Source organism: Chelonia mydas, chromosome 14, assembly GCF_015237465.2.
Source record: "Chelonia mydas isolate rCheMyd1 chromosome 14, rCheMyd1.pri.v2, whole genome shotgun sequence".
In the NCBI taxonomy this organism is placed as follows: Eukaryota; Metazoa; Chordata; order Testudines; family Cheloniidae; genus Chelonia; species Chelonia mydas.
Window position 1 is genome coordinate 33,998,428 of NC_051254.2, and position 25,191 is coordinate 34,023,618.

Genomic DNA, 25,191 nt, shown 5'->3' on the forward strand with positions numbered 1-25,191 from the left:
TTTTACTATAAACCAATTCAGTGCTGTGATCTTGAAATGAAGTGTGAGTCTTCAGCTAAACTAACAGTCTGGTGTGTGCGCTGCCTCTTTGGAATCAGTGAACTCAATAATTTCTGAGTGTGCAGTGACAGGGACTAGACGCTGCAGGGATATGTCTTTGGGGAACTCAGGAACTGGCGGTCAGTGATGGCTACCTGCAAGGCAAGGTTAAGATTGGCAGAATCTTGAGGAGTTTACTATGAAGCAGGCAGATGGGTGTGGGAGGGAGCAACACACAGTCTAACCTCCAGCAAAGCTCACTCTTGCTAAAGCGGAGGGGTGACACAGTGGCTTATGGTTCTGGGTTCCCTGAGCAGACCTATATCTCCCTGTCTGGACAGGCAGGCATTGTGTAATGTACGCCTCTCGGTGTAGGCCTATTTGCATACTGAGCCAGATGCAAATTGAGAGAGTGCAAAATCTACAAAGTAAATCTGCAGGGTGAAACAAAGAGTGGAGGGGGCTGTCCTGTTTGTGAATAGGATCAAAGGATTGGTCTGGTATATCAGGGAGTGCAAAGAAACTCACTGAGTCCTTCACCTGGGAGAAAAACTGACTGCGCATTTGTTTAATGAAAGCAGGGTCCCAGCCAGCCTGACCGTAAAGCGTTGCAAGGATCCAGGGTGAGAAATGTTCTACAAGACACAAGAGTATCTTGGGAATTAAGTCTAGGCTCTAGAATGTATGTTATGTATGTAACCCTTTGTTTCCAATACTTCTACTTTCTGCTATTTGGATCTCTGTGCTTTGTTCAATTAACAGATACGTTTATAGTTTAAACAAGTAGATAAGTGCTGTGTGTTAAGCAGAGTGGTGCTCTGAGGTGGAGCTGATAACCTGGGCTGCACTGATCCTTTGGGAGCAGTCAATCTGTGACTACTGCAAGTGTCCAGTGGACAAGGGGCTGGATGCTCCAGGGAGATGCTCGGGGGTTGGAGAGTGTCTATCACTAACCTGCAGAGTGACAGTGGGGCCTGCAGAGGCCTAGGGGGAGTGCATGTGTTGCCCTTGGTCGGTGGAGATGGGGAGTTGACCCCCAGTAGGCACAGTCAGGGTCAAGTGGTTGTGTCAGTTTTATTACGGTAGCACCTAGAAACTCTATTCACCCAAAATGACTTGCCCGAATTGTGGGAGTTGTGAAAAGAACACAGCGCTCTACAGCGCAAGGTACCATCAGCAATGATACTAGACGGTAGCACACTTTTTTTCTCCCCAACATTCTCCTCAAGGCCACCTGCACCTCTTTGTTCCTCAGGCTGTAGATAAGGGGGCTCAGCATGGACATGAGGACAATGTACACCAGGCCGAATGGCCTGTCTCTGCCCCCTTCATAACTTGACTTGGGTCAGAAATTGATAACACTCACGGATCCATAGAATACAGTCACCACCATGAGGTGTGAGGAGTAGGTGGAGAAGGCTTTGCACCTTCCCTCAGCAGAAGACATCTTGAGGATGATGTGGGCATAAGACACAAGGATCAGCAGGCCAGGGTCCACGACCACCAACACGACCACCACAAATATCTGCACCTTGTTCAGGTAGATGTCGGCGCAGGCCAGCTTCAGAAGAGGGGGGATGTAGCACAAGAAGTGGTGAATCTCAAATCACTAACATCTGGGTCAGAGGACCAATGGGTCAGAGGAGACTTAAGTGTATAAAATAATTAAGGGTCTAGAGGCGGTAGATTAGGCCCTTCTGTTCTCCCTGTCTCATAACACAAGAACAAGGGGACTGTGACCCAGGAATCCCTTTGGTGCCAAGTGGCAGAGAGCAAAGGGTCAGGGGGATAGGGTTTTTACAGGGATCCATTGGGTTGGATATCTGCATAATACCAAAGGGTGACATGTGAGATTACGAAGAGCCAGCTGCCCACTGGTCATCATAATCACTGCAAAATGTATGTACGGATAATATTTAAGGAGTTATGTATCTATACTAGGCAAAGAAAAACACTAAATCCTTCACTTGAGAGGCAACTGACAGTGTATTTGCTTCAGGAAACGTGGGTCATGGCCAAGGCTAGCTGTAATGCTCTGCAAGCATTTTGGGGTGAGCAATATTCTGCAAGACATGAGAGTCTCCTGTTAATCAAGTCTGGGCTCCAGAACTCAGGGTATGATTTTGTTTTATATGTAACCATTTGTTCCCAGTACTTTTACTTGCTGCTACTTGACTCTCTGTGGGTTGGTAAATAACGTTAGACTTCTTTTGACTGTAAACATATCTTAGTGCTGTGTGTCAAGCAGAGCCATGATCTGAGGTGGACCTGGCTCGGGTGTTGGAGTGAGCCTGTCGCTAACCTGTACAGTAACAGCGGGGCCTGCAGAGGCCTAGAAGGAAGTGCTTGTGTCACCCATGACCAGTGGATTTGGGGAGCTGACCCCCGGCAGGCACAGACGTGGCTTCCCCATGCTAAGGGCGGGTGGCAGTGGGCGCCGCACAACCCCAGGCACCCACGAGAAACGTCACAGGGACATAAAATAAAATTAAAAGATGGCAAATTCTGAACCAATAAATACCTTTTCCCATGACGTGTGATTAGACTGTAGTCATGAAAGCGGGACTGGACATTTGTATGGCTAACAAGAATAGCCAGAGTTATCATATGTAATGATGATAATTCCTATTACTCTAAGCAGCAGGTTGTTTTTCTCTAGGGACCAGACAGAGACTCTCAGCTATTCTGCTGCAAAAACATGACAACCCTGAGTAGAGGCTGAGGACATTAGGGTTGAAACCGCCCCACACACAATGTGTATCCCCAAGTTGGGTAAAGACTGTGTATCATTACCCCTTTTTGACCAGAGTGGCTAGGCAAAGTTTGGAGCCATGGGGATGTCCCTGTTGGAAGTAGAAATTGATGGAGTCTGGTATTTTCTTTGATCTCATTTATTGACAAGGAATGTACAAAGTCCAACTTCTCTGAATGCATGAGGAACCAAGAACAAAAGGAGCAGCTTCTTTGCTTACTGCCCCAAGTCTCGTTAGCCACCTCATTAGATCCAAACACTCACTTTTTCCAGGCTCGCACTGGGCTACTGCTTGGCTTTTTTCCCCTCTGGCTCTCTCTCTCTCTCTCTCTCTCTCTCTCAGCAAAGCCCTTCTGCCCACTCAGTCCAAATTCCTGGGCAGGTTCACACACCTCTTTATCTTAGCCGGGGGAAGGGGCTTCTGATTAACTCATCCTGACAGTTATGTGACTAGAAGGGTGTGTTCACACATCAGTTAGAATAAGTTTTTTTAACTCAACCATAACAAGGTTTCGTCCAGCTCATTACAACATCCCCCACCTCAGCGGAGGCTCAGGCTAGTCACCCAGGCTTGGCCCCACCCTACAATGTTCACACAGCTATTTTTAGCATGCTAGCACAAGCCCTGCTAGTACGAGTCTGCCTGCCTAGGCTGGGAGGCTCACCTTCAGCTGCCGTGTAGACGTACCCTCAGTGGTTCAACTACTGTCATGCCTTCAATTAGTTCCTGTGTATTAATTTGAATCAGAGTCCTAAGAATTCAAGTACTACTCAATGGGTAGAATTTTCAAAAGCGCCAAAGTGACCTCAGGGCCTGCGTTCCCCTTTCAGAAGGACCTAAGGACAGGGGAATCTGTGTCTCATTGAAAGTCAATGTGATTTATGCTTCTAAGTCAGCTAGGCACTTTTGGAAATTTTATCCAATGTGCTTCAGGATGAAAGATGCTGGCACTTTTCAAATATGTCATGACTAGCATTTCCTCCATGCCTACCTGCTGTTTTTTTACTTGACATTGGTTTTGTTGTTGCTGCTGCTGCTGTAGCAAAGAGGTTGTGTCAACAAAAATCATTCACATCATTTATTTTATTTTGATAGTCATTAATCTGTTTAGGGTCTGATGCACTGGGTCTTAGGAAATGTCTACACTGCAAAGTAAGCCCAAACTCAGACTCAGGCTCGAGGATTTCAGTCTGACAAATGCACATTCAACCGCCATTCTACACCTACTGAGAATGTAATTAAACCTTCTTTTGCCAGGGTCTCTGTGATCAGGATCCTGTTTCATAAGTCCAGGCAAAAGCGATCCTCTAGAATAACCGTGGGAACAGTAACTCCATTTATGACACTGTCATTTGGAATAGTGTTTCGGCCTATCCATTAAGGTAGACGCCTGGCTGGTGGAAAACCCTGGCATCATGAACTTTTCCCGTGCAGCCCACGTTGGCGTCCATAAATTGGTCTCTGTGGTCCCCAAGGGCCTGCATACTCATGGAGTAGTACCTTTTTCAGTGTATGTACTCCTGCTCCTTGACGAGGGCAAGCAATGGGACATGAGTCCCATCAGTGGCCCCAGTGCAGTGGGGAAACCCCATTCTTTCCAAGCCAGCAGTTTATGCCCCCACCTTTGGATAAACCACACACCTGATCGCGTCAGAAACCTCGGCCACCACTTTACCTTCCAGTCAACTTTCCAACCCCAAACTGGTTAGCAACGGACCTGTAGGACTCTGGGGCGTAGAAACCCACTTTTGAACAGGAATGGCTTCCTTCACGTATATGTCATGGTTCTGAAGGGTCTGGGCAAGCTGCTCACAAGGCTCCAGAAATCTAGCTTTCTTCATGAGCAAATTCTAGTCATCCCAGGTCTGCATGACTATGGGGTCCCACTGGTTTGTGCTTGTGGCCCTGCTCCAGAAGCGCCAGTCTACACAGGGGGCAACAGCAGCTCTCCCGAGAGCCGTGAGCACCATCAGCCAGTTTGAGTCTGACAGGTCTGTTTCACCCCCCCTTCCTCCTCCGACAGGTGCCTTCTTCAGCAGGTCAGAAAATGCCCCCGAAACGTCCACCAGCGCTTCATGGAATCTCTGCCCATTACCTGAAACAGGAGTGAAAGCACAAGCAAGACAAGTGCTTCAAACGCTGACTCCTCCCTGTTGCTGGCTCCAGCTGTCAGGCATGTGTAGACTCAAAAGACAGCTCGGCCAGATGCCTTGGCAGGATGCAACAGCTTCCGGTAAAGTGCCACGGGATGGACAGTCAAGTTTTCCCACAGGGCATCACAAAGGGCTAGAACGGTTACCTCTGGGGAGGGTGCTAGGAAACCTGGCACAGGCTGGTTTGACTTAGGTTTGCGTAGTGCAGCACAGATGCCTGAGCACTGGTGTGAGGCCCGGGTCCAGAAATTCTAAACCTAAGCTTAATATGCAGTGTGGACGCTCAAGCCCAGGTTTACACCCACCGAGCCAACGGGTTCAAGTCCCGCAGACCCTAGGCTTACATTGCAGTATAGGCACATCCTTACGCCCCTTCTACCCATTGCAAGATGGCATATAGTACAAGAGTGGGAAGTCCAGTACAATCTTCCCAGATATAAACTTATGGAGCTTTTGGGAATCCAGGACATCAAGGAGAGAGAAAATATTTGAACCAGCTAATTCCACCCACAGGGATCTGAGGCCAGTGCCAAGTAAAACGTGGCATTTTCCCAACTCAGAGAGAGCAGAGAAATAGATGAAACACGTATCTGAAATCTCAAATGTCACCATGTGGAGTGTAGAGCGCAAGACAGTAAGGTTTCCAATTAAGGCAGTAGCAAGTATCAGCTTTAGCGATGAATGGGAATGTCATTATCCCAAAATGTAGTATGTCCTCACATTCCCCAAAGCAGTTCCCATTGGCATGAGCTAGGGCCCTGTCAAGGTTCCTTACCCACTCTGAACTCTAGGGTACAGATGTGGGGACCTGCATGAAAACCTCCTAAGCTTACTTTTACCAGCTTAGGTTAAAACTTCCCAAGGTACAGACTATTTTACCCTTTGCCCTTCGACTTCTACTGCCGCCACCAAACGTTTATCCGGGTTTATTTTATTAGGAAAGCGTTGTTTGGAAATGTCTTCCCCCCCACCCCCCACATATCCTCCCAACCCTTGCACCCCACTTCCTAGGGAAGGTTTGGTAAAAATCCTCACCAATTTGCATAGGTGACCACAGACCCAAACCCTTGGATCTTAAGAACAATGAAAAAAGCAATCAGTTCTTGAAAAGAAGAATTTTAATAGAAGAAATAGTAAAAAAGAATCACCTCTGTAAAATCAGGATGGTAAATACCTTACAGGGTAATTAGATTCAAAACATAGAGAATCCCTGTAGGCAAAACCTTAAGTTACAAAAGACACACAGACAGGAATATCCATGCTATTCAGCACAGCTTAATTTCTCAGCCATTTAAAGAAATCATAATCTAATGCATATCTAGCTAGATTACTTACTAAATTCTAAGACTCCATTCCTGTTCTGTCCCCGGCAAAAGCATCACACAGACAGACTCTTTGTCTCTCCCTCCCTCCAGCTTTTTAAAGTATCTTGTCTCCTCATTGGTCATTTTGGTCAGGTGCCAGCAGGGTTATCCTAGCTTCTTAACCCTTTACAGGTGAAAGGATTTTTCCTCTGGCCAGGAGGGATTTTAAAGGGCTTTACCCTTCCCTTTATATTTATGACAGGCCCTACTAGATGCAAACTTTTCTTGCTCATTGAGCCAGATAGATTCCTTCACAGATCAGTGACTCCATCTGAATTCATTTGAGCAACATATATTAACTGATGACTTTTCTCAGGGCCTCCTTCATCTCTTTGTTTTGCAGGCTGTAGATGAGGGGGTTGACCAGGGCAATCAGGACTGTGTAGAAGACAGAGAACACTTTGTTCAGGGCTATCCGTTTGTTGGTTTTTGGTAACAGATACACAGTCATTAGGGTCCCATAGAAAACTGTAACCACAATGAGGTGAGAGGAGCAGGTGGAAAAGGCCTTTTGTCTTCCGGTGGTGGAAGGGATTCTCAGGATAGTAGCAATGATACAAATATAGGATGTCACAGTTAATAGAAATGGGCAAGGCGAGTCTAGGGAGGTGAGTATGAAACTAACCAGTGTGATCGTGCTGGTGTCACTGCAGGAGAGTTTTAATATTGGAGAAAAATCAGAAAAGAAATGGTCAATTTCACTGGGGCCACAGAATGTTAATTGTGACATAAAACACATCATTATTACACAAGTTAGGAATCCGCTTATCCAAGACCCCCTGCTAGCTGGAGGCACAACCTGCTGTTCATCAGGGCTGCATAATGCAGGGGTTTGCATATCGCTAAATATCGATCATAAGACATTGCTGCTAGGAGATAGCATTCTGTAGCTGCCAAAAAACCAAAGCAATACAACTGTGCAAAACAGCCACTGACAGAAATGGTTCTGTCTCCAGTCAGGAGACTGGCCAGCATCCTAGGCAGGATGGCGGAGGTGTAGCAGGTCTCCAGGCAGGACAAGTTCCCCAGGAAGAAGTACATGGGGCTGTGAAGGTGCTGATCAGCCACAACTAGCGCAATGATGAGGATGTTCCCGGACATGGTCACAATGTAGATCACTAGGAAAACCAGGAAGAGAATGATCTGCAGTTCAGGGAGATCCCCAAACCCCAGGAGGATGAATTCTGTGACGACCATTCGATTGTCCTCTTCTGCTTTCTCTATGAGTTGCATCTAGGTACAAATAAAAATACTAAAACTCAGAGGTGGGACTTTCAAAGGCACAAACATCCCATCAACTTAAGCAAGGGCAGAAGGACAGATATCCAGAGGCATTTAGGCACCCAAAGTTGCAGATAGATGCCTCATGGGATTTTCAACAGTATTTAGGCAACCTAGATTTTTAAAGCTATTTAGGTGCTGCGGCACTCAGCATCGCAATGCCCAAGCCTAACTCACTTTTTCCCAGATTAGGCACCGAGGAGTTTACCTCCTATTGACAGCCAATGGGATTTAGACTCCTCCATGCCTATATCCCTTTTGAAAATGGAATTTAGCCTCCTCCATCAGTTAGGCATTGTTGCAACACTGAGCTCAGCAACCCCAAATAGCTTCAAAAATCTGGGCCTGAGGGCTATGCTGAATCAGGACCTTAATTCAAGCTATGCAGAGCCTCAAAGGATCTGCTGTTCCTCAAAGGATGGTAGCCACTGGGAAGTTTTAGACCACACTAAAAAGGTCAGCAGAGCTAAGAGAGAGTAAAGGAATTGCTTTAACAATAACGATCTTGCAGCCTTTCCTCACATCAATAAATCCACGCGGTCTAATTCTGATCTCACAAACTGTTTTTTTGCAATATTAACTTCTGCCAGAGATCCTCCCATTTTACAGCTGCCCAGGTGAGGTCAGAACCAGGAGCTGTAAATTCTGAGGACATGTACATCCTACATGCTATGTATTTTATTTTTAAATAACTGACTTGCTGCACTGAATATATATTATTATTATTATTTTAATGGGAATTGGGGGTCCAAATTCCTTAAGTGGGATAGACAGAGGAGTAGGTGTGGTTGATCTACCTTGTAATCTGGAAGAACACTGCAAAGAGATGATGCAGTGCTCAATGCCTTCCGACAGCTGCTGAGAGCAATCAGCTGACACTCCGGTCAGTGGAGGAAAGGCTCTGCTGAAGACAACTAGCAGCTACAGGGTCAGGAACAGGCACAGAACTTCCACTTTATGGGAAAATACAGAAGGACATTTTGAAAACAACTGCAGAAAGGAGTGAGCATCCATGTGAAAGAGGCGAGTTGTCAGGGAGACAGAAAGGCATGCAAGCCCTGTCTAAAGGGCTGGGAGATGGCAGATAAAAGCTATGGGAATTGCCCTGGGTACTGTTATGCTCACAGCATACAAACAGGGAAGTTAGATTAAAACATCAAATACTCTCTCTGGAAGGTTGCAACAGAACATGACTTTATTGCATAAAATCCAAAACCCTAATGCACAAGAACCAAAACCTGAGAGAGAAAAAGCAGGCTGCTCCCTAGGGCAGAGAGACCCAACTCACCCAACATTGCTCTAGGCTGGCTCTTTCCAGACTGACTGCTGAAAGATACTGATCTCATGCTTCCCTACAGAGCCCTGGTCTGCAACCCTTGAGAATTTAAAGTGAGAGCATATAATTTTAATGCAGTTTTCAATACACCACTGATGCCATAGAAAGAGAGGGAAAGATACAGGCAAAGAGAGATAGACAGACAGGCACAGAGAGACATCAGACAGATAGAGGGAGATGTGTGAAACACTCCTATTTAACATTAGAGCTGACGGATTTTTTTCCTTCACAGAAATGTTTGACTTTTTGTGAAAAAAATTGACAATCAAAATGTTGTGGCTGAAAACTGAAAATTTTCCACCAGAAGCTGAAAGCTTTTGATTTTGACCCAATATTTTTCAGTTTTTGGCTGAAAAGTTTTTGGGGTTTGGCCAATTTTTTTTTTTTTTAATGAAAACATGCCATTTTCCAGGGAAAGCAGACACTTTTCATGAAAAATTCTCATTTAATTTGAAAACCCAATTTTCCATAAAAAAACAAACAAAAAAAACAGTTTTGAGAAGAAATTTTCCAGAAGCTCTATTTATCATAATGTTAGAGAAATAAAGAGACAAATTAGTAATACACTAGATCAGTAATGTATCACTGTAACCAATTTCACTCAAACGATCACTGAAATACCAAGTCAGCTGAAATGTGTCCAAGTTATCAGTTAACCAAGGCCTTGTCTACACTACGAAATTAGGTGGAATTTCTCAAAGTCGGTTTTGTAGAAGGCGTTTTTATACAGGCGATTGTGCGTGTCCCCACACAAGTGCTCTAAGTGCATGTAGTCGGCGGAGTGTGTCCACAGTCCTGAGGCAATTAGAGAAGGTGTATCAAGCCACAGCCTGGCCATGAGCCACCTGAGCACAAGGACTGATTTTCCTTATGGAATTACGAAGCAGCTGATTTTGCTTGCTACACGGGAAACAATACTCACCCAGTCACTATATCTCATCCACAGCATAAAAAGGGGCTTGGAAAACAACAGTGGGCTGAAAAGCAAGAGCAAAATTTCATAGAGAGGACTCAAAGGCAGGCAATCAAAGAAACACTGAAACACCCTGTCTGGGACAGGATAGAATGGGAAATGCTCAGAAACCAAAAGAAAGAGAGAGAGAGAGACAAAGAGATAGAGCCTTTGTATTTCAAGTGTTTTCCTAGTAGTACACTGCATGGTCTACAGTTCTTAATCAGCCTTCACTCAGTGAAAATTCCCATACACCGAGAACAATGGAAGTGTGTTGGTTACAGACTGAGCAAAACCGTTGTATTTGCAAAAAGAAAAGGAGTACTTGTGGCACCTTAGAGACTAACCAATTTATTTGAGCATAAGCTCAATTGCTCAATCAGTTGCACCGTTGAAGTGAGCTGTAGCTCACGAAAGCTTATGCTCAAATAAATTGGTTAGTCGCTAAGGTGCCACAAGTACTCCTTTTCTTTTTGCAAATACAGACTAACACGGCTGTTACTCTGAAATGTTGTATTTGAGCACCTCACAGTCCTTAATATATTTATCCTCACAACGCCACAGTGAGATTGGAAAAGGTTTTTGTGCCCATTGTACAGATGGAGAACTGAGGCCCAGAGGGCCAGGTTTGATAAAGTACTTAGTGCCTAAAAATGCAGATCAGTGCCCAGTGAGATTTTACAAAGTCCTTAATCAGGCTCAGTGCCTAACTCCCATTGACGCCAAAGGGAGTTAGATGCCTAACCTGCTTAGATGCTTTTCAGCATTCCACCTGGTGCCCATCTACATCGTTTGGTGCCTCAACACCTTTAAAAATCTGGCCCTAAGCAATTCCCCCAAAGGCCCCGCCAAGGAGCCTGCAGGAGAGCAGAGAATTGACCCCAGGTGTCCAACATCCCAGGTTAGCCCCCTATCCAAATCTATCCATAGCTATAGCTCACCACATTATTCAGTTTCCTGAATTACAAAATGATCTCTTATGACAGTGAGTTCCAGGAGACAAATACACATTGTGTAAAAAGAAAATGTTTCGTGTCTGAGTGTTAAAGGTGTTGCCTGTTAAGTTGATTGGGTGACTCTTGATTTGGAGGTGCACCTGATGGAGTTTCTCTGTCCCATTCATTAGTCCTTAACGTCCCGCGTGTCCCACCTTGTTCATCTCCTCTTTAAATTAAACTCTCCGAGCCTTTTCTGAGGCTGGGATATTCAAAGGGACCTAAAGAAATTAGGCACAGTAGAAAATCAAGGGGATTTGGTCACCTGACTCCCTTGAAATTCCCAGTCCCATTAAACTCTGCCCATCCATGCATCTGCTTCTCTTCTCACCCTCTGCTCCGTTCCCAGCCCCATGCAGCAAATGGGAAAAGAAGAGACGCTCTCCTCCCCCAGCTCTGAGACAGCAGGTGCAGCTCAGGAGCCTGCATGCCAGAGCCAGCAGAGCGGGGCGTGAGCGCGCGCTCCTCATGCGAGTGCCTGAGACACTGAGAGCGCGACACTGACCAGCAGCGCAGCTGGGAAACTGCCTCTGCCCAGCGCCCTGCCCCGTGCACAAAGGGAACGCCCCGAACAGCCACACACAGACCCCTCTCCCTTTCCTTCCCTCCTCGGCGCCCTGAGACACACACTACCCCCGCTGCACTCTGCAGCCCAGCTGAAGTGTGAGAGTGTCTGGGCCTGGATTTCGTGCAGCACCCCTGGTGCAACAGAACAGCTGGAACTCAATGCTCCCAGCCACGCTCTGCAGTGTCGCAGCTCAGCCCTGTTAGGGGCAGGACTGAGGCATATCAAGGGCAGAGTAGGAAGTGAGAGGGAGCAGGATATGCACAGCTGCGGTGTGCACCTGAGAGAGCACCCCGGCTGCGCTCCTTCCCACTACGGCACCGTTTCCTCCCTACGTGAGATCCCCAGGATCTGACTAAGGGCTTGTCTAAATGGAGAGTCAGATTGTGGCAAGCTGGGGGGTGAATCTACAGCGCACTAGCCTGCCACATACTAACACGCTGTGTGGACCCTGCTCCAGTGCACTAAACGTTCCCAAGTGCGCATTGACCTACCCCCATTTCAAACAGCGCTCGGGCAAAGGCCACTAGGGGACTTTTAGTGCTTGATAGTGGGGTCCACGCAGCCCCTTACTGCACAGCAACCTACAGCACGGTAGATTTCCACCCCAGCTTGCCACGCACTAACTCCCTGTGTGGACAAACTCCAGGAAGTTCAGATTTACCTTTAATCCTCAGCAAGAAGTGGCGAGCTCTCTGTCGACGCCGAGTGGGTGTGGGGATCAGGATCTGGTTTCCACTTCCATGCTGCTCCCCTCCATGTCTCCTGCTCTCAGAGCTTGTCTACAGGGTGGGGTAGTGCACTCAAGAGCAATGGGATTTCTAAAGGGCACCAACGTGTGGCTCGTGAACGGGCTCGTGTAGACTCTTGCTGGCGCCCACTGAAAGGTCCTTTGTGCACGACACATTGGGACACTTTAGAATTAACACCCCGCTGTTGTGCACAAGCGCCCCATATGGACAAGCCCTCATTTGCTCTGCAAAGACATCTACCTTCTACTGCTGCACTGGGCTGGCTCTTGATTTCTTTCTTGATGCACACACCTGTGTATATTACAAGGGACCTCCATGCCTCCTGCTCTGGAGCCTTCCAGGGTTTATAGGGGAAAGCAGCCTCACGCTGGCTCAGGCAGCTGTTGGGATCTCCGCTGAGGCTGCTGCTAATGATCCCTTTGAAAGTGCCCTCAGGAGGGAATTCAGTGCTATGGTGCTTGTTAACACAGTGTAAACACCAAGGCCATTGACGACTGAGGCCTGGTCTACACTACAGAGTTTGGTCGATGCAAGGCATTTTACATTGACCTAACTATTGAGGCGTTTACACTTAAATTTCATTCCCGCCAATGTAACTGCCCCGCTACGCCGACTTAATAACCCCACCTCCACAAGCGGCGTAGAGTCAAGGTCGATGTGGTTAGTGTCAATGTAAACACTGCATTGCTTATGTCGACTGTTACTGGCTTTCAGGAGCCTTCCCGCAATGCCCCACACTGACGGTGCAATCCGTGCACATGCTGCTGGTGAGATCATGCACCGCCGACACAAGGAGCAAAGTGCAGACACGCACAAGTGATGTAATTACTGCGGCGGCTGTATGCCGATGTCAGTTAGGTCGATTTAATTTGGTAGTGTAGACATGTCCTGAGTTAGAGAAAAATGAGTTCCTTAGGATTTGGCCCGTAGAAGTTATTCTTTGCTGACTGTCTGGGCTAGATTGCCTATTCCGGGATGAATTAACAGGAGTGTTGTATGTAAGACCTGGGAGGTAATTTTTCTGCTCTATTCGGCACTGGTGAGGCCTCAGCTGGAGTAGTGTGTCCAGTTCTGGGCGCTGCACTTTAAGAGGGATGTGGAAAACTTAGACACAGTCCAGAGGAGAGCAACAAAAATGATAAAGAGCTATAGAAAACCTGACCTGTGAGGAAAGGTAGAAAAAATCGGGCCTGTTTAGTCTAGAGAAGCGAAGGGTAGGGGGGGCTGTGATAACAGGCTTCAGAGCTGTACCAGGTTGTTAGAAAGAGGGTGATGATCCATTGTTCTCCATGTGCACCAAGGGTAGGACAAGAAGGAAACTATAACAAAACATGCCGAGGAGAGGGGAGGAGCACTGTGGAATCACAGAGCAACTGTGTGGCCCAGTGGAGAAACCACTGGATTGAGACTATTCCCAGCTCTGCGACTGGCCTGTTGGATGGACATGGGCAACTCACCTCACCTCTCTGTGCCTCAATTTCCCATCTGTAAAATGGGGATAATGATGCCAAGCTCTTGGAGATCTGCTGATGAAAAGCACAATATAAAAACTAGGTCTTTTGATTATTACCGAGCCACAGTAGCACATCAACTGCAAACCTAGGTGAGAACGACAGCTGTCTAAACAGCCAGTAACTCCCGCCAATAAACATTGCTCCTTCTGTTTAAAAAACTAGGAAATAAAAAGTCACAAAAAACCTTTGTTAATGCAGAGTTAAGGTGCCCGGTGATAGCTAGGGCCCTTCCCAAAGGCTGAGTTCAGCAAAAGTCTGACTTCTGAGAACCAGGAAATACAGAGAGAAGATAAATGCCCACACAACCTTAACACTGCCCTATTTGTGCGAAACCCCAAAATACCCACACCACACACTCCCACTCTACCATGTCACTGTAGTGGGCAGGCACTCTCTGCCCTGGCCCTATGTTCAAACACTGATCCCACTCCCCCAACAGAATACCACACTTGTAAAGTGTAACAGCCACTTCACACCTTTTTCCAGCCCCTGAGTTGCTGAAGACAGGGGAGAGTATTGTCACACTTTTCAAGACCACTTGGATCACTCATGCCATCACTGATGACAGGGGAAGAAGAGCTGTGTCAAGGTTCCTCCCCCACTCTGAACTCTAGGGTACGGATGTGGGGACCTGCATGAAAACCTCCTAAGCTTACTTTTACCAGCTTAGGTGAAAACTTCCCCAAGGTACAAATTAATTGTATCCTTTGTCCTTGGACTTTTTCACTGCCACCACCAAACTTTAACTGGGTTTACTGGGAAACGTAGTTTGGGCACGTCTCTCCTCCCCAAATCCTCCCAACCCTTGCACCCCACATCCTGGGAAAGGTTTGGTAAAAATCCTCACCAATTTGCATAGATGACCACAGACCCAAACCCTTGGATCTGAGAACAATGAAAAAGCATTCAGTTTTCTTACAAGAAGACTTTTAATAGAAATAGAAGTAAATAGAAGTAAAGAAATCCTCTCTGTAAAATCAGGATGGTAGATACCTTACAGGGTAATTAGATCCTGACGCAGGGAAGAAAGGTAAGCAGCAGGATACGGACCCTGGACTTCAGGAAAGCAGACTTTGACTCCCTCAGGGAACAGATGGCCAGGATCCCCTGGGGGACTAACATGAAGGGGAAGGGAGTCCAGGAGAGCTGGCTGTATTTCAAGGAATCCCTGTTGAGGTTACAGGGACAAACCATCCCGATGAGTCGAAAGAATAGTAAATATGGCAGGCGACCAGCTTGGCTTAATGGTGAAATCCTAGCGGATCTTAAACATAAAAAAGAAGCTTACAAGAAGTGGAAGGTTGGACATATGACCAGGGAAGAGTATAAAAATATTGCTCGGGCATGTAGGAAAGATATCAGGAGGGCCAAATCGCACCTGGAGCTGCAGCTAGCAAGAGATGTCAAGAGTAACAAGAAGGGTTTCTTCAGGTATGTTGGCAACAAGAAGAAAGCCAAGGAAAGTGTGGGCCCCTTACTGAATGAGGGAGGCAACCTAGTGACAGAGGATGTGGAAAAAGCTAATGTACTCAATGCTTTTTTTGCCTCTGTTTTCACTAACAAGGTCAGCTCCCAGACTGCTGCGCTGGGCATCACAAAATGGGGAAGAGATGGCCAGCCCTCTGTAGAGATAGAGGTGGTTAGGGACTATTTAGAAAAGCTGGACGTGCACAAGTCCATGGGGCCGGACGAATTGCATCCGAGAGTGCTGAAGGAATTGGCGGCTGTGATTGCAGAGCCCTTGGCCATTATCTTTGAAAACTCATGGCGAACGGGGGAAGTCCCGGATGACTGGAAAAAGGCTAATGTAGTGCCCATCTTTAAAAAAGGGAAGAAGGAGGATCCTGGGAACTACAGGCCAGTCAGCCTCACCTCAGTCCCTGGAAAAATCATGGAGCAGGTCCTCAAAGAATCAATCCTGAAGCACTTAGAGGAGAGGAAAGTGATCAGGAACAGTCAGCATGGATTCACCAAGGGAAGGTCATGCCTGACTAATCTAATCGCCTTTTATGATGAGATTACTGGTTCTGTGGATGAAGGGAAAGCAGTGGATGTATTGTTTCTTGACTTTAGCAAAGCTTTTGACACGGTCTCCCACAGCATTCTTGTCAGCAAGTTAAGGAAGTATGGGCTGGATGAATGCACTATAAGGTGGGTAGAAAGCTGGCTAGATTGTCGGGCTCAAGGGGTAGTGATCAATGGCTCCATGTCTAGTTGGCAGCCGGTGTCAAGTGGAGTGCCCCAGGGGTCGGTCCTGGGGCCGGTTTTGTTCAATATCTTCATAAATGATCTGGAGGATGGTGTGGATTGCACTCTCAGCAAATTTGCGGATGATACTAAACTGGGAGGAGTGGTAGATACGCTGGAGGGGAGGGATAGGATACAGAAGGACCTAGACAAATTGGAGGATTGGGCCAAAAGAAATCTGATGAGGTTCAATAAGGATAAGTGCAGGGTCCTGCACTTAGGATGGAAGAATCCAATGCACCGCTACAGACTAGGGACCGAATGGCTAGGCAGCAGTTCTGCGGAAAAGGACCTAGGGGTGACAGTGGACGAGAAGCTGGATATGAGTCAGCAGTGTGCCCTTGTTGCCAAGAAGGCCAATGGCATTTTGGGATGTATAAGTAGGGGCATAGCGAGCAGATCGAGGGACGTGATCGTTCCCCTCTATTCGACACTGGTGAGGCCTCATCTGGAGTACTGTGTCCAGTTTTGGGCCCCACACTACAAGAAGGATGTGGATAAATTGGAAAGAGTCCAGCGAAGGGCAACAAAAATGATTAGGGGTCTAGAGCACATGACTTATGAGGAGAGGCTGAGGGAGCTGGGATTGTTTAGTCTGCAGAAGAGAAGAATGAGGGGGGATTTGATAGCTGCTTTCAACTACCTGAAAGGGGGTTCCAAAGAGGATGGCTCTAGACTGTTCTCAATGGTAGCAGATGACAGAACGAGGAGTAATGGTCTCAAGTTGCAATGGGGGAGGTTTAGACTGGATATTAGGAAAAACTTTTTCACTAAGAGGGTGGTGAAGCACTGGAATGCGTTACCTAGGGAGGTGGTAGAATCTCCTTCCTTAGAGGTTTTTAAGGTCAGGCTTGACAAAGCCCTGGCTGGGATGATTTAACTGGGACTTGGTCCTGCTTTGAGCAGGGGGTTGGACTAGATGACCTTCTGGGGTCCCTTCCAACCCTGATATTCTATGATTCTATGATTCTATGATTCAAAACATAGAGAATCCCTCTAGGCAAAACCTTAAGTTACAAAAAAGACACACAGACAGAAATAGTCATTCTATTCAGCACAATTCTTTTCTCAGCCATTTAAAGAAATCATAATCTAACACATACCTAGCTAGATTACTTACTAAAAGTTCTAAGACTCCATTCCTGGTCTATCCCCGGCAAAAGCAGCATATAGACAGACAGAGACCCTTTGTTTCTCTCCCTCCTCCCAGCTTTTGAAAGTATCTTGTCTCCTCATTGGTCATTTTGGTCAGGTGCCAGCGAGGTTACGTTTAGCTTCTTAACCCTTTACAGGTGAGAGGATTTTTCCTCTGGCCAGGAGGGATTTTAAAGGGGTTTACTCTTCCCTTTATATTTATGACAAGCTGTCAGGCTGTCTGGAATGGCTGAAGAGCACCGGTACCAACCTCAGGGCACAGTTCAGACAGTTCAGAAGCAGGGCACAATCCCCACATTGGCTGTGAGTTCTAGACTTAGATTTCACCAACCAAGTATCAAGTGGGAACTCCTTAAGAACTACAACAACCTTAACATGGAGTCACAGACAGTCCCCTTGGGCACTCCGGTCTGTCTTGCCACCCAGGTGAGCCTGCCTTTGCAATAGATGGCCCCTTACACCAAAAATCACAATATTCAGGTTATTCCCAGTCCCAAAGGACCAGTCACTTACCCCAGGTCAACTGCACTTTAGATATTACACCAAAGATATTCTTGTAGCCAATCCTACAGTAAACTACCTAAGGATTTATTAGCTAAGAAAAACAAACATATCTATTCAGGGGACACCATCATAAGGCCTAATCACATCAGCCACACTATCAGAGGCTCGTTCACCTGCACATCTACCAACGTGATATATGCCATCATGTGCCAGCAATGCCCCTCTGCCATGTACATTGGCCAAACTGGACAGTCTCTACGTAAAAGAATAAATGGACATGAATCAGATGTCAAGAATTATAACATTCAAAAACCAGTCGGAGAACACTTCAATCTCTCTGGTCACTTGATTACAGACCTAAAAGTGGCAATTCTTCAGCAAAAAAACTTCAAAAAACAGACTCCAACGAGACAGTGCTGAATTGGAATTAATTTGCAAACTGGATACAATTAACTTAGGCTTGAATAGAGACTGGAAGTGGATGGGTCATTAAACAAAGTAAAACTATTTCCCCATGTGTATTCCCCCCCACCCCCAGCACTGTTCCTCACACGTTCTTGTCAACTGCTGGAAATGGCCCACCTTGATTATCACTACAAAAGGTTCCCCCTCCCTCCCCACTCTCCTGCTGGTAATAGCTCACCTTACCTGATCACTCTTGTTACAGTGTGTATGGTAACACCCATTGTTTCATGTTCTCTGTGTATATAAAATCTCCCCACTGTATTTTCCACTGCATGTATCCAGTGAAGTGAGCTGTAGCTCACAAAAGCTTATGCTCAAATAAATTTGTTAGTCTCTAAGGTGCCACAAGTACTCCTTTTCTTTCTACAAGGGAAGAGGCAATTCTTGATTTAGTCCCAAGTGGAGCACAAGATCTGGTCCAGGTGGGTAAATATAGATGAACTGCTCAGTAACAGTGACCATAATGTAATTAAATATAAACATCCTTGTCGGGGAAAACCCCCACAGTAGCATTTAACCTCAAAAAAGGAGAACTACACAAAAATGAGGAGGCTAGTTAAATGAAATTAAAAGGAACAGTCACAAGGGTGAAATGCCTGCAAACTGCATGGAGAGTATTTAAAAACACCATAATAGAGGCTCAAACTAAATTTACCCCCCACCCCTCAAAGAAAAAGTTAAGAACACCAGAAAAATGGCTAACAGCAAAGTAAAAAAGGCAGTTAGAGACAAAAAGATATCTTTTGACAAATTGGAAGTCTAATACTACTGAGGAAAATAGAAAAGAGCATAAACTCTGGCAAGTCAAGCATAGAAGTATAAGTAAGTGAGGCTAAGAAAGAATCTGAAGAACAACTAGCTAAGGACACAAAAACTAAAAGCAATTTTTTTAAGTACATCAGAAGCAGGAAGCCTGACAAACAGTCAGTGGGGCCAGTGGACAATCAAGGTGAGAAAGGAGCACTCAAGGAAAACAAGGCCATTGCGGAGAAGCTAAACAAATTCTTTGCATCAGTCTTTACTGCAGAGGGTGTGAGGGAGCTTCCCACACCTATGCTATTCTTTTTAGGTGACAAATCTGAGGAACTGTCCCAGATTGAGATGTCAATAGAGGAGGTTTTGGAACAAATTGATAAATTAAACAGTAATAAGTCATCAGCACCAGATGGTATTCACCCAGGAATTCTGAAGGAACTTATATGAAATTGCAGAACTAGTAACTGTGGTATGTAACCTAGCACTTAAATCAATCTCTGTACCAGATGAATGGAGGGTAACTAATGTAACACCGATTTTTAAAAAAGGCTTCAGAGGCAATCCTGGCAATTACAGGCTGGGAAGCCTAACTTCAGTACCAGGCAAATTGGTTGAAACTATAGTCAAGAACAGAATGATCAGACACATAGATGAACACAACGTGTTGGGGGAAGAACCAACACAGCTTTTGTAAAGGGAAATCATGCCCCCCCCCAATCTATTAGAATTCTTCGCGGGTGTCAACAAACATGTGGAAAAGGGTGATCCAGTGGATACAGTGTACTTGGACTGTCAGAAAGGCTTTGACAAGGTCCCTCACCAAAGGCTCTCAAAGAAAGCAAGCAGAGAGGGGATAAGAGGGAAGGTCCTCCCATGGATCAGTAACTGGTTAAAAAAATAGGAAACAATGGGTAGGAATAAAAGTCAATTTTCACAATGGGGAGCTGTAAATTATGGTGTCTCCCAAAGATCTGTACTGGGACCAGTGTTGCTCAACATATTCATAAATGATCCGGGAAAAGGGGTAAATAGTGAAGCAGCAACATTTGCAGATGAGAGAAAATTACTCAAGAAAGTGAAGTCCAAAGCTAAGAAGGTGCATAGGAATCTGCCCCCAGAAAAGTCTGGAGAAGCAGCTGATAAGTAGTTGAGAAACTGAAGGGCAAGGTCCCTGAAAAAACAGTGAGTTCTCAGAGAGGGAGAGAAAGAGAGAGAAAGACAGGAAGCGAGAAGGTGAGGGACAGACAGAGAGAGGTTGAGTAACAAAGGAGATCTCATAAAACGGGGTGACTGGACAACAAAAAGGCAGATGAAATTAATATTGATAAGTGCAAAGCAATGCACACTGGAAAACATAATCCCAATGATGCATACAAAGTGATGGGGTCTAAATTAGCTGGTACCACTGAAGAAAGATCTTGGAATCATTGTGGGTAGTTCCCTGAAAACATCTGCTCCACGTGCAGCGGCAGTCAAAAAAGCCAACAATGTTAGGAACCTTTAGGAAAATGGTAGATAATAAGCCAGTAAATATCTTACTGCCTCTCTATAAATCCATGGTACGCCCACACCTTGAATACTGCGTGCAGATGTGGTCGCCCCCTCTCAAAAAAGAGATATTGGAATTGGAAAAGGTGCAGAGAAGGGCAACAAAAATGATGAGGGGCATGGAACAGCTTCCGTATGAGGAGAGATTAAAAAGACTGGGACTGTTCAGCTTGGAAAAGAGACAACTAAGGGGGGATAGGAGAGAGGTCTATAAAATTATGACTGGTGTGGAGGAAGTGAGTAAGGAAGTGTTATTTATCCCTTCACATAAAACAAGAACCAGGGGCCACTCAATGAAATTAATAGGCAGCAGGTTTAACACACACATACGGAAGTTCTTCTTCACACAACACACAGTCAAGCTGCAGAACTCATTGCCAGGGGATGCTGTGAAGGCCAAAAGTATAACTGGGTTCAAAAAAGAATTAGATCAGTTTATGGAGGACAGGTCTATCCATAGCTGTTAGCCAAGATGGTCAGGGACACAATCCCATGCTCTTGGTGTTCCTAAACCTCTGACTGTCAGAAGCAGGGACTGGATGACAGGGGATGGGTCAGTCAATAATTTCCCTGTTCTGTTCATTCCCTCTGAAGCATCTGACACCGGCCACTGCCGGAGACAGGACACTGGGCTAGATGGACCATCAGTCTGACCCAGAGTGGCCATTCTTGTGAGGTTACACTGTTTTAACAAGTAACACAGCATCAATTCTCCTATGGAGGGAACCCAGAGGATCACCGGCAGCAGTCCCAAGGGAGATCCCAACAGCAGCGGCAAGGGCCAGGACCTGGTTGCTTTCCCTGATAAATACTGCAAGAATCCAGAGCAGGAGACATTAAGGGTTTGTGTGATGCCAACAATCAACCCAGGCAGCGAGAGATGCCGATCCCAGCAGCCACAGGCAGGTGTCTGCCCATGAACTGGGACAAGAAGGCTGACTAACACCAGACCCAGTCACTGGCGATGGGGAGCTTGCTGCTTCATGCGAAGGTTTGAAGGTAAGTGTCACTAGCCTCGGGGCAAATCCTCAGGTCCTTGTTCATATGCAGCCCTTGCTCTGAGACACCCCCCTTGGACAGTGTCCTCACACGCTGGGAGCTCTGCCAGAGTAAGGACTTCAGAGTCAGTTTCTTTGTGGTTCACAACTAGAAAAACTGATGAATCAGAACAGAGACCCAGCTATCATCTCTGCCCTTACACATCCCTCTGTCTGTCCTCCCCTCATCCTCTTGCTTGCTGGCTGGCTGTCCCCATCTCTCTCTCCCTGACAAATCATTGTTTTCTCAGGGACCTTGGCCTTCAGTTTCTCAGCTACTTATCAGCTGCCTCTCCAGACTTTTCTGGGAGGCAGATAGCTGTGCACCATCCCAGCCCAATCCTCAGATGCTTTCTGTCTCATGCTGAGTATTTCCTCCCTGCATTTCTGTGGGACTTGAGGGCCCTCAGCATTTCTTGGGCAGTATTGAGCACCCCACCGAAAAAGGGTGTACATTAGAAATGAACTGAATGGAGACTGGATTCCTTACAGATTAGGAAACTTTGCCCAAGCATTTACTGCTCTACCTTAATTTTTTTCCAGAGGATGGGTACCACAGCGGTTAGGGCACCAGCCTGTGACTTAGAAGACCTGGGGTCTCTTCTCTGATCAGCCGCAGCCTCTTTGTATGACCTTGGATAGTCACTCAGTCAATAATTAATATTTAACATTAATCAATAATAGCTGGCAATTCATTATAAGCAGTTTCAGTGTTTCTGGACTAGTCATTAATGGGATATGAATGAGAGGAATCTGAGTATGCATCTACTCCAAGGGGTGGTTTCATCTGTGCCTTGGGCACAGCCATTGGCAGAGTCACTTTCCCGTCTGTGCTGTTGGTCATTGTCACTCCCTCATCGCAGGCACTGACCTGGTGCAATCTCATTCCTGCCCTTCTCTGGGGAAGCTCATGTGTCTGACCCTCGCCCCCATCACATTGTTAAGCTGGAGCTCAGACTACAGTGGACAAGTAACTCATCTTCAGCTCCCAGCATGATGCTGGGGGGCAAGGGCTGATGCGATCCACCATTTACACTAGTTTAATCTGGCAAGTGACCTGTGCCCCGTGCTGCAGAGGAAGGTGAAACCCCCTCAGGGTCTCTGCAAATCTGACCTGAGGAAAAATTCCTTCCCGACCCCAAATATAGCAATCAGTTAGATCCTGAGCATGTGGGCTAAACCCACCAAGCAGATACCTGTGAAAGAATTCTCTGTAGTAACTCAGAGCCCTCCCCATCTCGTGCCCCATCACCAGCCACTGGAGATATTTGCTGCTATCAGTTGCTGATCGGCTACATGCTATTGTAGTCAATCTCATCATACCACTCCCTCCATAAACTTGTCAAGCTCAGTCTTGAAGCCAGTTAGGTTGGGCTTGCAATTTCATGTGCCAATTCCCTTAATATTCTTGGATGGAGATTATCCAGGGACCCCGATTTAGTCCCATTAAACTGCTTGAGATTAGCTTCCACCTTGGCCGTGATAATTTCGACTTCCATATCCTCGTTCCCATTAGCCACCCTGCCACTGCCCCTAAGCTCTTCATTAGCCTCATTAAAAACTGAGGCAAAGTATTTGTTTAGGTGTTAGGCCATGCCTAGATTATCTTTTCATGGAATCATAGAATATCAGGGTTGGAAGGGACCTCAGGAGGTTATCTAGTCCAACCCCCTGCTCAAAACAGGACCAATCCCCAATCAAATCATCCCAGCCAAGGCTTTGTCAAGCCTGACCTTAAAAACTTCCAAGGAAGGAGATTCTACCACCTCCCTAGGTAACGCATTCCAGTGTTTCACCACCCTCTTAGTGAAAAAGTTTTTCCTAATATCCAACCTAAACCTCCCCCACTGCAACTTGAGACCATTACTCCTTGTCCTGTCCTCTTCTACCACTGAGAATAGTCTAGAACCAGCCTCTCTGGAACCACCTCTCAGGTAGTTGAAAGCAGCTATCAAATCCCCCCATTCTTCTCTTCTGCAGACTAAACAATCCCAGTTCCCTCAGCCTCTCCTCATAAGTCATGTGTTCCAGACCCTTAATCATTTTTGTTGCCCTTCGCTGGACTCTCTCCAATTTATCCACATCCTTCTTGTTGTGTGGGGCCCAAAACTGGACACAGTACTCCAGATGAGGCCTCACCAATGTCAAATAGAGGGGAACGATCACGTCCCTCGATCTACTTGCTATGCCCCTACTTATACATCCCAAAATGCCATTGGCCTTCTTGGCAACAAGGGCACACTGCTGACTCATATCCAGCTTCTCGTCCACTGTCACCCCTAGGTCCTTTTCCGCAGAACTGCTGCCTAGCCATTCGGTCCCTAGTCTGTAGCGGTGCATTGGGTTCTTCCGTCCTAAGTGCAGGACCCTGCACTTATCCTTGTTGAACCTCATCAGATTTCTTTTGGCCCAATCCTCCAATTTGTCTAGGTCCCTCTGTTTCCTATCCCTGCCCTCCAGCGTATCTACCACTCCTCCTAGTTTAGTATCATCTGCAAATTTGCTGAGGGTGCAATCCACACCATCCTCCAGATCATTTATGAAGATATTGAACAAAACCGGCCCCAGGACCGACCCCTGGGGCACTCCACTTGACACCGACTGCCAACTAGACATGGAGCCATTGATCACTACCCGTTGAGCCCGACAATCTAGCCAACTTTCTACCCACCTTATAGTGCATTCATCCAGCCCATACTTCTTTAACTTGCTGACAAGAATACTGTGGGAGACCGTGTCAAAAGCTTTGCTAAAGTCAAGAAACAATACATCCACACCTTTCCCTTCATCCACAGAGCCAGTAATCTCATCATAGAAGGCAATTAGATTAGTCAGGCATGACCTTCCCTTGGTGAATCCATGCTGACTGTTCCTGATCACTTTCCTCTCATGTAAGTGCTTCAGGATTGATTCCTTGAGGACCTGCTCCATGATTTCTCTGGGAACTGAGGTGAGGCTGACTGGCCTGTAGTTCCCAGGATCCTCCTTCTTCCCTTTTTTAAAGATTGGCACTACATTAGCCTTTTTCCAGTCATCTGGGACTTCCCCCGTTCGCCACGAGTTTTCAAAGATAATGGCCAATGGCTCTGCAATCACAGCCGCCAATTCCTTTAGCACTCTCGGATGCAACTCGTCCAGCCCCATGGACTTGTGCACGTCCAGCTTTTCTAAATAGTCCCTAACCACCTCTTTCTCCACTGAGGGCTGGCCATCTACTCCCCATGCTGTGCTGCCCAGTGCAGTAGTCTGGGAGCTGACCTTGTTCGTGAAGACAGAGGCGAAAAAAGCATTGAGTACATTAGCTTTTTCCACATCCTCTGTCACTAGGTTGCCTCCCTCATTCAGTAAGGGGCCCACACCTTCCTTGGCTTTCTTCTTGTTGCCGACATACCTGAAGAAACCCTTCTTGTTACTCTTGACATCTCTTGCTAGCTGCACCTTCAGTGTTTAGTGGTCCCATTTATTCTTTCCTTGTTTTCTTCTTATTTATATGGCTATAGAACCTTTTACTATTGGTCTTAATTTCCTTTGCAAAGTCCAACTCCGCTTGCCTTTTGGCATGTTCAGTTTATTCCAACACATTCTGACCTCCATGAGGTAGCTTTCTTTGCTGAACCATCCCATCTTCTATTCCTTGCAGGCTTTCTGCTTTCTCTTAATCACCTGTTTGAGAAGCTTGCTTGTCTGGGCTGGTCTGCAACCCTTCCTTATGAATTTTTTCCCCTTGCTTAGGATGCTGGCTTCAGATAGCTTCTGCAACTTCTACCAAGTAATT

The 25,191-nt window shown here is 46.3% G+C and overlaps 1 pseudogene; it reads right to left on the reverse strand.

Moving 5' to 3' along the window:
- Positions 1–6,499: 6,499 nt before the first annotated feature.
- On the reverse strand, positions 6,500–7,566 carry LOC119567795 (annotated as a pseudogene).
- Between the last annotated feature and the right edge of the window lie 17,625 nt (positions 7,567–25,191).